This window comes from Eubalaena glacialis, chromosome 4 (assembly GCF_028564815.1).
Source record: "Eubalaena glacialis isolate mEubGla1 chromosome 4, mEubGla1.1.hap2.+ XY, whole genome shotgun sequence".
NCBI classification, from domain to species: Eukaryota; Metazoa; Chordata; class Mammalia; order Artiodactyla; family Balaenidae; genus Eubalaena; species Eubalaena glacialis.
The window spans coordinates 73,974,103-73,987,928 of NC_083719.1; positions in this window are offsets into that span (position 1 = coordinate 73,974,103).

Here is a 13,826-nt window from a genome sequence, read left to right on the forward strand (position 1 = left end):
TGAGGAAAATTTAATAGCACATATCAAAATTCTAAAAATAATCGTATCAACTGATCTTGAAACTCCAGTTGAAATAATTTAAGAATACTTTTATAATGAATTTCATTATAGTGCCGTTTTATAATCACAAATAATTAGAAAAACTCCAAAGAGGGAAGTGGTTAAATAAGTCATGGTAAAATAAGTCCATCGATGCAATGGGATGTTAATTAGCAGTCTAAAAATGTTTTCAAATCTATATAATTATCTGAGTAGTGCTTAAAGTTCAGAGTATAGTATAGGGAGAAAAAATAAACATATAAACGTATTTTAATATGAGTTTAATGGCTTGGCATTTTTTACATACATGTATATATATTAGAAAAATTTATCAAAATTAACCAGTTTTTGTTTTGTTTTGTTTGTTTTTGCTGATTGTGGCTTTAAAGATGATTCAGACTGCCTCTTCGCACCTACGTGCATTTTATAAATTATTTTAAGCATAAATTACTTCTATAATCAGAGAAAATATTTTAAAATGATGACACAATAGCATCAAAATTACAAGATAGCAAGTTAACTCAGACTCTAACAAAGCTTATACATGGACATGACAATGTGACATTTTCCACTGTAACCTCAACGTGGGGAGAGTGGCTACGATTAGAAAATAAGCTAACACTTAAGTTTCAGTGTGCAACCTTGGAAGATGCTGATGATACAAACAAAGGAGAAATTGAATTCCTTTTTTGTGAAGGGCATTAGGAGTGTTTTTTAAAATAGGAGTTAGGTTTGCTACTGAAGCCCTTTTTTGCCATCAGATACTTTAGTTTTTATAAGGAATATGATTATTCACCTCTGAAAAATTAACCACCATTTGGCTAGTGTGCAAATGCTAAATCAAACACCTGTTTTCAAGACATTCACAGTTGATAGTCTGCTGAATCTAGTCTACCTGATGCTGCATTTTGCATTTTTGGGGGAAGTATTACCTCAAGAGGAATCTCCACCTCTCAATGTTGGGAGAACATGGGGGTTTTCCCTTCTTAGAAGGCAACCTCTTATTTTTTAACTTTTTGTAGCTCTTATGTACAACACCCATTTCTCACTTATTTTCTTGTTTTTACCTTGTGTTATTTTCGACTAGAATACATTATGACCACAGGTACTAACAAACAATTTCTCTGGTGATTTTATCCTGGAAATGTCCACCTCTCAGGGGGAAACCTTTGCTTGTTTTGCAAAGCGGTATCCGAGAAATGTTTTGCCAAGATCTCAGTTTTGATTTCAGAGAGAGAGAGAGAAGTAAAGCAGTATATCTCAGAAATGTTTTGTCAAGATCTCAGCTTTGCTTTCATAGATAGGTAGAATGATGGATTAGATAGACTGATAGATAGATAGATACACAGATAGATAGACGAATGATAGGAAGATAGATCTCTGTGTGTGTGTATATATCACACTTCAAATCGTAGCAATAATAAGGCTAATTTTTCATCTTGTGTTAAAAAATTTGCATTGATTTCAAGAGCTTGAACAAGTGTGGTGTGTGTTTAGGTATGAAGCAACAAGTGATTTCTCCATTCATCAAAAGTTTGTTGAAAGCGTGGTTAACCAGTAGAACACAAGAACCTGTGGAGCAGACAAAGATTAATTATACCTGTACCCATGCAGCAATGTTTGTGTTCCAAACAAATTATATTTGCTTGTGTTTAAATGATGCATAAATCTGATGCGTGCAGATGAACGTGTGTTCAGGATGGGTGAGCACACTTGTTTGAATGTCATATTTATCCCTGTATTTTGTCAGAAAATTAACTTCTTTGGAGTTTGTGCTTGAGCTGAGCATATGGTTGTTGATCTCTGGAGATGACAGCCTATCTGAGCAATAGCTCCTTATGGCTCCAGCTCTCCTCGGCTGGCAGATGCTTTGGGCTTTTCTACAATTAAGTGGAGATCATCACTGTTTTCTTTGAGCACTGCTGTGCCTTGTACTCTGAAGTGTTTTGTTAATCACTGTCTGCCTTCGACAGAAGCTGCCAAAGCTCTCATTAAGTTTGAATTTTGAGATGTCATGCTCGAATGATGGAATTTCATCCTTTTTCTGCATGAATGGAGTTGGCTGTGGAAAGGTGCCAGAAAAAAAATCATGTCACTAAAGTATGCTTGCTTTATATTTTAGGGATGAAACAAAAGGAAGTTGAGGGGGGGGTTCTGGATAATTTGTCAATTCTGGAGCATATATTTTCCTAGGTGTTATAATTGTGGGATGCTAATCTTTACTAACAGGGATGGTTCCTTTACTGCATGTATCAACAGTTAGTAATTTCCTTGTTCACAAACTGAACTTTAAATCTCTTCTCTTTCTTGCCCCAAGACCTTTCATGGCATTTGATATCGCTGCTCAGAACGTTGAAACAGAAAGTAGTATGCAAGTTGCACAGGAGCAAAGTGATTTCTTTAATAACCTGTCTGTCTAACTGGGGCAGGAGAAGATATTTGGTAGAAAAGGAAAAAAAAACTACTTTTGCCCTTGTTTCAAAACAATTGCTTGAAATTGTATAGAGTGAAAACTAAATGCATCTGTTGACTATTTAATGATTTGCTGCAGGAAACTAAGTGTTATGGAAAATATGGTTTGAAAAGACATTGCCCATTTCTCTTGGTGAATCTAATTGTTTCAGTTGAATGAGTCAAAGTAGGAAGTAAGCCTTGAAGAAAAAAAATACTTAGAGTAATTAGCTCTAATGCCTAATCACTGGAGTCATAAAGTATTTGGAAATTTATTAAACTGATATATAAAGTTCTGCACTTGCAAAGACTGATATCTCCTACTTGTTCACAAACTTCAGAAGCACCATTGTTTTTGTGTCTGCGTTGTCTGTGGCTCAGTTTATTTTACTCAACAACATATGTGATGGATATTTCGTTGAAATGTTTTAATGGTCATAAACAAAACAAAATTCAAACCTATTAATTTGCATCAGGAAGAAGGCTGGCTACTTTGACTACAGTACCCTTAGTATCCTTACTTCTGTATGAATACAACATGCATTTTCCATAAGGCCAGGAATAGATTTCATAACATGCTGTTTGAGTGCCCACTCCTTTTAGACTGCTTTAATGAATTTGCATGTCAGAAGTGCCTGAGTAAAATGTTGATTGAGAGTTCTGAGGCAAAATATTAGTTAATGTTTTTCTATGGCTGCATAATGACAAGGAAACTATTATTAGTTTCCAAACTCTAGGAACAACTGGAAACACACTCTAGGCACCTTGTGCTATAATAGCAGATGAGAACCATGTGATCTGAAATAGGAACTAGAGGGAAACAGACAAGCTTATGTGCATATAAATTCTAGTTTTAATCTTTCTTTCTATATTTAGACAAAGAAGATCACTCATCGGACATAACTTGACTCATGCAGTGAGGTCCTATTGCCTAAAACCTTTCCCTTACCTGGGTTTAAAGAACTGTCTTTAGAAAGAAAAAGGATGTTACATTAAAAAATACAAGACTATAAGATTTGGCCTCTGTTCATAGATTTGAGACCTATGGGCTATGAGAAAGTCACAAAACTCTTCAAACTTCATTAAGTATTTGGCCTGTATACCTCACAGTGGTATTGTAAGAATAATATAAATTGAATGTAAAAGAGCTTTGAAAACATAACACACAGTAAAAAGGTAAGGCAGCGTAACTCCAACATTCAAGTTCAAAATCTACTCCTTTCTTGATAGACCCCCTTCTCTGGACTCAAAGTTTAAAGAAGTATCCAGGATCCAAAACCAGACAAACATGTATTCTTCTAACGAAATTTTCTATAATGATATAGTAGAGCACTTAGTAACACTAAGTCTCAGTATAGATATTACTTATGCACTTTTATGTACACTTTTGAAGCCAGTTCTTTGATTTATGATAGCCATTTAAATATATCTTCTTTAATATTGTCCTAAGTAAAAGTTATTTCCTATGTCTTGAATAAATTCGATTATTAAAATGTATTTTTGTTAAATGATTTTGAAATTTGTTAAAGTAGAATCTGAAATACAAAAATATCATTGACATTAGCAAGTAATTTGTGAAATAATTGTAAAAGATCTAATCAACTTCAAAATAAAAAATCTTTTTTTAATTCAAAAATCTAGTTTCATTAAGTATACATGGGACAGCAACATAAGTTGCTTGTAATTTTAAATGCATTAGTTTTTCAAAAATAAACATAGTATATCCTCATTGTACAAAATGCAAAGAGTAAGTAAATAAAAACAAGAACACAGGGGAAAAGTAAACATTCCCATTATTCAGAGATAACCACTCAAAGATGTTGGTGTAGGTCTCTTACCTTACTTTTTTTGTTTTATATGATGAAGACCATCTGAATTTTTATACAGTATTGAATCCTGTGCTTTCTATCTAATATTATATGATACTATATGGATTTAAGATTAAAAAATTTTATATATAATTTTCACATAGATGATATCACATATGTGGCACACATAAATAAGAGTATATATATATATATATATATATATATATATATATATAATGTTGCAGTTGTGAGCATTTAGCCTTTTGCCAGTGTTTCACTGTACACTAAATATTTTTGTATATAAAACTGTCTGATGATTTTCTTATCTTTTTTTGAAATTTTAGATTTTGAGAAGTTTAATTACTGCCCGAAAGGTCATGAGAATTGTTGAGGTTTTGATGTGCATATATAAGGCCAAATTCCTTAATTGGACTTTGACTTAAAGCAGGATAGAGATCCTGTTTTTCCATCAATAATAGAATTGTATCTCATTGAATTTCTGATGAGGAGAGTGAAAGCATTGTAAAGTTTTTTACTTTCTTATTACACACACACATACACACACACTAACACACATTACAAAATGGAGAAAGCAATGTTTTGCATAAAAGTACCTAATGCCTTTCTGGAAGGAAATCTAGATAATGATGTTGAGCTCCATATCTGTTGGCGATATCACGTCTTGAACGTTAGCAGAGAAGGCAGAAGTCTTCCAAGGCCACCAAGTCCACACTGATTTTAGATGTTTTCTAACACTAGCATTATTATCTTCTTAGTGCCTTCCCTCTCTCCTCCCTCCACACCTGCTCCCACATTCCCACCCCTTCACCATTCTCACATTGACTTTTCAACATCACAAAGACATTTTGAAAGAATAAAGTTCAAAATAGTGCAACTATTTACTGGATCTACAGTGACATAATGAATTGTCTACTTTTTTGCTTACCGATCCCATAAGGTAAGGATTAAAGTAGATAAGCTATGTTAAGCATTTGTTAGGGTGTCTAGCATATAGCAAATGCTCAATAAAGCATGCATTTTGTCTTTTGTTATTAATAAATTGGCAGGGCAGTGATATGATCCTAAAAAACCTGTAAGAGTCTATAATAAATTTCTAATACATAATAAGAGTACACTAGTTGGGGGAGAGGAAAAAAAAATCCTAAAATTTAGGAAACTCTTCCTCACGGAGAACAAGTTCTATCATTAAAGACATGGCTATCTAGGGACATGCATCCATTTATTTCCTGCTAAAATTCTGGAGAATTTTTCTGGAGTATACATCACTAAAATAGATATTACAGGTTATGATAAAAATTTTATTATTTGGAAACAAGCAAAAAAAATAGGAAGTTTTAAATTTTTACAAATTAATTAATTTATTTATTTTTGGCTGTGTTGGGTCTTCGTTTCTGTGCGAGGGCTTTCTCCAGTTGGGGCGAGCGAGGGCCACTCTTCATCGCCATGCGCGGACCTCTCATTGTCGTGGCCTCTCCCGTTGCGGGGCACAGGCTCCAGACACCCAGTACTTGTGGCTCACGGGCTTAGTTGCTCCGTGGCATGTGGGATCTTCCCAGACCAGGGCTGGAACCCGTGTCCCCTGCATTGGCAGGCATATTCTTAACCGCTGCGCCACCAGGGAAGCCCGGAAGTTTTAATTAAGATTGATTGCTGCCTTGTCCTTAAGTTTTGGTCTCTTTTTTAACAGAACAGTTTTTATCTGAAACTTAATGTCATCAGTATGAACTAAGTGCCAAAAAATTTGAAGTATTAAAAATAACTTTTCAAAAATACTTGGATTTATTTAAAATATAAACTGATTTAAATTGTATTCATATTTTAGTGCCACATGTATTTTTGAATATTTCAAAACAATCCATTTTAAAAAGAAAATATGTTGCTTATTTGAGGGAAGATCTTTAGACAGCCAGTATATCACAGGCACAGTGAGATGGCCTGTGGTCTGCTGGAAATAGTGCTATTTCCTCACCTCTAATAAAAAGAGCGTTGGATGGCAAATCATTAAGAAAACACAATTCTCTGTTGTGAAATCAGTAATATTTATACCTAATTCACAATACTTCCTTCTGTATTAATCATGTCGAAAGATAATTATCAACAGGCATTTTTGAGCCTAATTATTAGCAAATTGTCACCAGCATCAGATATTATACATAGTATACACATTGTACCCTAACCTTCAATGGAAATGTAAATGGAAGTAGATTGAGTTAAAGTACCAATATTCTGAATAAAATTAAGTCCTACTGATTAAAAGGTAACATAATGAGATATTTCGGTTATTCCAGCAGGTGTATTTTAAAAATATTCTTTCCCTAACAAAATTGCTTTGTACGTTACTCATACATATTTTTATAAACCAGATCAGGCTGTTCTCTCTTGGTACTGCTTCCCAGAATTATGCTTTTTATAACCAGAGAAATTGGGTGTGCTCTCTAAAGATCTCTACATAATAATCTCCCTTCAAAATAAGCCCCAAATTTTGAATGTTGAAGAATACAAAAGCACAACCTATCATTTATAGATGCTTAGACTGATGGGTAGGCTGATTTTTTTTTTGACCTTTGTTTTAAGGACATGATCTCTCTCTCTCTCTCTCTCCCTCTCTCTTTTCAAGACTATTTCTTTTAGAATGGAGTGATACATTTATTACAATGCATTAACCTGCACTGATATATCCAAAGTCCATAGTTTACATTAAGGTTCTCTCTCGGTTGTACAGAGTATGGGTTTAGACAAATGTATAATGACATGTATCCATCATTATAGTATCATACAGTGTATTTCACTATACTATCTCTTTTTTAATATGTGTGAGTTTACTGTCACAAATATGGATTAACATAAGCTTCATTTTATTTTTATTTATTGACTTTTAAAAACATGTCTCCTCTGAGCACACTGATTCTGTTTTTCCCTACACATTGCCTTAGCTGAACTCCTAGAATCATTTCTCCACCCTCCTTTTCCTTCTTCCTGTGCACATCCTATTCCTAAATGAGGGTGCAAGTGCTGTTTCAATCAGTATTTCTTTACCAGGAATCAAGTCCCAAGGCAACAATTCTTGCTTATTTCATATATTTATTTTTCCCCTAATTGTTATTCTAATTATTTCCAAGGGAAAAATCTATATACAACATATTCTACTGTCAAGGAGTTGACACTTGAAAAAGAAAAGGAAAATATAACCTTGTATATATAATGGCAATACAAAAAATCTTAATGTGCTTTTATCTCTTGCTTTCTAGAAAACATAACCTTCTCCCTAGCCATCAAAGTCTAAAGGGAAATAGGTGTGTGTTATAAGGAAATGTAATGGGAAAGACTTAGTTGGTATTCAGCTTCTGATATTCAAAAATAGAATTACAAATTTGGTACCCAACTTTGCAAACAAAGCAATTGCCTTGATGGAACATTTTCCGAATTCCCTCTTTTTTTTTTTCTGTTTTGTTTAGCATTTGATCCTGGAGGATTTGCATCATGGAATTCTTCCAATACATAAGAAAATATCCTTGTTTACCATTTAGTATTTCCCAGGAAGTTGAAGTACCAAAGATAGAGGATATGATATAGTAGAAATTTCATTTTTAGTCTAGAGTGGGATTATTAGAAGCTGTGAAGAACAGAAACAGAGAAAAAAGAATCAGCCAGATTGTCTCTTGTCTTAGATTTAGAGAGAGGAAGGAGGGCTTAATAAGGTCTGTGGAGAGGGAGAGCAGAAGCTCAGACACAGCACAGCAGTTCTTTGTGGTCAGGTAACAAGAAACCAGAGCTTAGCTAGTAAGACGTAGACAGGACCAAGGAGCAGATGGTAATCAGTCTAGAGAGTTTTCCAGAGGAGACGTGGTGAATTGAATTATTGTTCCTAATATGTGTCACTAGCTTCTGTCATAGAAATATATATTCATGCCCTCTAATATTTAAATTTTTGGTGCTTCTGACAAGAGTTGTGGATTCTACACCTCCTCTCCATTGACTTTGGCTTGGTCATATTATTTTCTCTGGCCAGTGGACTCTGGACAGAAGTGACAATGCACTAGTCTGTGCCATGGATTTAAGAAGCATCATGTTTTCATTGGCTCTTCTTGCTCTTCTGCTGCTCATCGTGAAAAGATCCTAATCTGAGTAGTCACTGGCCTCCAAATAAAAAACACAAGAAAATGACCTGAACAGGCCCAAGAGCCTAAAGCAGAGTCACTCAAGCCAAACCACAGACCTTTATGCAAGAAAAATAAATTTGTATTTGCAGGTCACTAAAACGTGGGGGACGAGTTTTTATGCAACTTTATGACAGAGGAAATGGCCAATACATGGGTCACCAGAAGGACCTTGCTGCGGGATGGCTACAGATTCAACTGTTTAAAATTAAATGAAAGAATTCTTTTTTTTTTTTTAAATACAACAAACTTCTTTTATTTATTTTTATTTTTAAAAAAATTTTATTTATTTATTTATTTATGGCTGTGTTGGGTCTTCGTTTCTGTGTGAGGGCTCTCTCTAGTTGCGGCAAGCGGGGGCCACTCTTCATTGCGGTGCGTGGGCCTCTCACTATCGCGGCCTCTCTTGTGGCAGAGCACAGGCTCCAGCCGCGCAGGCTCAGTAGTTGTGGCTCACGGGCCTAGTTGCTCCGCGGCATGTGAGATCTTCCCAGACCAGGGCTCGAACCCGTGTTCCCTGCATTGGCAGGCAGATTCTCAACCACTGCGCCACCAGGGAAGCCATGAAAGAATCCTTGTAGCACCAGCACCAGCCTAGATGAGGCCTAAATCATACAGGCATGCTGCCTCTTCTCGATGAGACTAAGAGGTCAGATTATGTTGTGCCATCAGGATGCTCCCCCTCCACGGCCAGCACCTCTATAACCTTAGAGCCTGGAGGAGACGGTGGACATTTTGAGGGCTTGACCTTTCCCTACTTCTGTGTCTCAGACACTTTGGTACGCCTGGACTTCATCTTACAAAGGAAAACATGGAGTGGAGAGAAACTGAGAATTGTTATTCAAGACAATAAGCACTCCTTAAATAGACAATTTATATCATTACTTAGTTTAGGCTTTACAAATTAGCCTTTTATTTCTTGTTCTCTTATTTATTTCTTCCTGATAACCCCAATTTTGGGGTTAGGAGGAAGACCAGAGTGATTCTAGGCTAAGTAAACATTTTTTTCTTTATATAACCAAGTTATAAATTGAATTAAGACTAGTTAAGATGTTTTGTAAGGGTTTCAAGAGGAAGTAAGCTATAAGAAGAAGTATGAAAGAAGGGGAAGAGATAGTTTGGTGAAAGATGATTGGAGTGGATCTCAATTTTATTCCCCTTTATCTGCATATGGTACACATCTGTATGTGGTTGTTAGTGTGACGAAGAAAAATCACTCAAAGCCCAAGAGTTTAGTTTTCAAATTCAAGGGAAATCAATATTATAACTTAAATTCCTTTATGTGTACGGAGGCATTTTTTACTTTTGAGCTTATCTGATAAGAGTGAAGAGCTAAGTAAGAACATGCAAATGGGTGTAATTTTGCTTTAACTTAAAGTTTCTGTATGTTTTTAATAACACCTTTCTAGATAAACTATTCCCAGGAAGGTTAAAAGTCAAAAGAAGAAACAAGCATTGTAACCCTATTAATTTTCTGAGAAATCACTACCAATGGAACTTTTTGTACTTTAAAGTGTACTATTCTAGCCAAGTAAATCTCTAATAATTTAGCTGTCCCTGTTCCAATTATTTCTGTTTACTTTAGCTGAACCACAGAGGATATTGATATGCTTTTGAAATTCACAAAATATGTGGATTGATAAGGAGAAACAGGTATTTTAAAAAACTGTCTTTTGGCGTGTTTTATTAAATCAACAGTACCTATTTATGGATTGGGTGGGATTGTGGATGTATTCCATGATTTTGGTACTTATTATTAGTATTATTAATAATGTCTGTCACATTGTATATTCAAGTACCATATGATCTTAATTTATTACAAACATCTAAAACGGGCAGTGGAGTTTTCCTGTTCCTATAGGTTATAAAACCAAAACATAAGGGGCTAAATTCATTTTATTAATTAAGTCCACATCTGCTAACTTAAAAAAAGTCACAGTAGACATTCATTTATTAATAATAAAAATAACTCTTAAAGTATATTCTCTCTTTAAGGCCTTTACCTTTTTACACGCTTTTCATATTTCAGTAAAATATTTCTATTCAGATAACAGTGACAATAGCAGTTTGAACCAGATTAGAAATATTGAGTACAAGTAATTCCTCTATGGAAAGATTCCTCGGAGTTTCAAAGATTCTAGATTCTTTGGATAGACTTTTAGTAAAACATTTTCACCATTGTGTATGAAACATATCATTGATGAAAATACTTGACATTACATATATTCATTGATGTTACAGCATTACCACATATGATACTGCAGTGATTTACAAAACTATCGTTGCAGATAGAATCTGAAAGGTAATGTTGCTTATTCTTAGTTCTTCAATAAACATTTAAATCATGAGTCTTGAAAATATCAGTATTTTCTGACCCTGATCACAAAAACAAATAGAATTTCTTATCCAAAGATCATTTTATTATTTAGAATTATATATTACAAATAATTATGTAATAATTTATTGGAACAGATAGCCTTTCTGTCCTTTGCTTTTTGTTAAAATATTCTATTAGATTTTTCCTTGAAAATAACATGCATAAGATACACCTTTAAAAATACAAAATCACCACTCCAAAGCAGTAGTATTCAAATAAGGCCAATAATATAAACTTCATGTAGTTCTTTCTGAATTTAGTTTTCCTTGGAAACACATGTGTGATGTAATTCTCTGGGATCATTTCCAAATTTATTATATCAGCACAGCATTGTAAAACTCTCAATTCCTCTTAAAAGAACTGCTCTCCAGATTCTCTGGTCATGGATCTATTCTTTTCATACAACAGAGACACTATGGTAGTTTCATTTCTTGGGTTTTGGTTTCCACATGAAGAAACAGAGTACCCCTCTCTGCAAAAGCTTAGTTAAATACCCCTCTGAGGGAACACTGCTACAGGTGCTAAATGTGAGCAGTGCTCATGTTTTGATGTTAATTTTTTCCCAATACATTATTAGATTATTTTCAAAATGTTTACCATATAGTGGCATCATTAACTTGATACCAAGTCAAAGTAAATAATGGAGAAGTTTCAAAAATCATTTCAGATTTTGCCAATTTTTTACAGCATTAAGCAAAGTTCCTTTTTGTTAACCTATGAAAGGCTGATACAAGTTAGCTACTGCAAAATAACTTCATCATTTATGCCACTACTTGTTAAAACATTCAAAACAAGTTCATGTTGTCTTGTGATTTCAGTACGCTTAGGTAAAGTGAAAAAATACAGTGTGGTAACTGAAATGTTAAAACAATGATAATAAACCATGTAACTTTTAAGTAGAACTTTAATATGTTTGTTTTATAGTCAAGTTCTAGATTTTAACATAATAAGTTTAGTTTTCTTTGAGCGCTTGTAAATCACTCTCACGTTCAGTAATATTATTCTTTAGGTCCATTTCTATAATATAATGTTCCACTCTTTGGAGTTTCCCAGAAGTAAATACCTTTCAACTCCTTTAGAAATAATACACAAAGGCAAGTAAAGGCATGTGAAAACACACACAAACACACATACACACACACACTCTCTCACTCACTCACAGGTAGTAAAGGAAACTTCTGATATTCTGTCAAACATCATAGGTTTCTTCAAGAAAGAAAATGTGGGAGTCACTGAGAGTGCCTTAACATCTAGATGCCATCCCTCTAACTATCCTTTGCTCTATATAAGCTATCATTATTTCACATATTTCCTTTACATGTTAACATGGAGCATTTTAAACGTCATTTTTGTATTATGTCTTTCATACATCTTAGGCATTTCAAAAGCTGTATTAATGTCAACATCTTTGAAACTTTCCTCTATTATGCTTTCTGATAGGGGCATTTTCTTTATTGCACATATCTAAATCAATTTAGGAAGTTTAGCTGCCTTGAGATTTAGCATTTGTCTACGTGTGTGTGCATGTGTGTATGCACATGTGTGTGAGCACATGTATAAATACACAGACAGACCTTCCTATGAAATATTGTATTGAGTGGGTGAGAGCTGTTTAGAAATCTCATACATAGATTACTGGTCAGGTTGTAGAGATATCTGAAGCAGAAAAGACGTTAGCTCAGCATAATGAATATGTCTGCCAGCCATTTTTATAATGACTTGCTGCAGTTTTTATTGTCTGACAAACCGTATGCTGTGCTGTACTGTGAGCTTTCTTGTTTGACATAATAAAAAATGATGCAGTGTATCCCTAGAAGTCTAGCTGGGTGAAAGGAAGGCAGCAGAGTGCTGCTTCGCCAATAGTTTGGTCGCACATTCTGTTGGAATTATTCTGCAGGTGATAAATACACAATTACCATCCTTTATAATGCATTGTGCATGATCTATAGTAGAGACACGAGCTTTTAAATCCATTCATACACCTAAAATTTCTTTACACATATTAAATAAACCACCAGGTGTATCTGAGCCTTTTGAGATGAAGATATTTACCTATACTTAGAGAGACACGAAATAACTTACTTTTGGTTTGTTAATGTACTACTATATTTCATGTGACATAGTTTTTTTAAAAATGTGCTCATCAGAGAAAAAATATTTCAAAAGATAAAAAGTTCCAGTTACTTCATAGTTAAGTACATCAATATTACATTAAAAAATATTACATTAAAGATTTAGGTTTAGTATGAGTGATCATTTTCACTCGAACGTTTCCATACATATGAAAAGATCTATGTTTGGTTTTAATAAAAGTGTGTTTATATAAGGTCTATGAAGTACACTGTATACTTCATAGACCTTACATTAATGAGTCTTATACAATAGAACGGCATGGTATGTATATTCACTTTAGTGATAAATGCTTCATTCCTTCTTTAGAGGATTATTAAAAGCGTTCTCTGGAGGAATAAAATGGTGGAAGTCACACATTTAATAGCTCAGGTACAAAGAGTCAGATTGTGCCAGTTGGCAAAAGTTAGCAGGAAGCTGTCACAATAAATGGCAGCAGCTGCTCATAGTTCTAAAGAGTATGTCCCAGTCAGAACTGAAAACTGATGGCATCTACATTAATACTACCTTAATGGCCCATCTGCTACTCCATAGGGTCCCTAGCTGCTGTATGGAGTCATAGGCATTTGACAGGCAGTCTCTGTATGCCAGACGCACATGGTGCCAAATGTTTTAGGCTGCTTCCTCTCGTTCTGATCTGTCAAATTCTCCCTACTCATTTATCAGGCAAGGAGTTATGAGGGTTTTTCTTTTCTACACATCATTGGTTTTCAGCATTGGGGCAGCTAAGAATTTGGAAGGCAGACTATTTTTGTTACTATTATTATTTTTTTCCTAATTGACAATGCAAGGCAAAGTTGTCTGATACACTGTACTGTACTGGGTAGGTTAACAAAGGGCTGT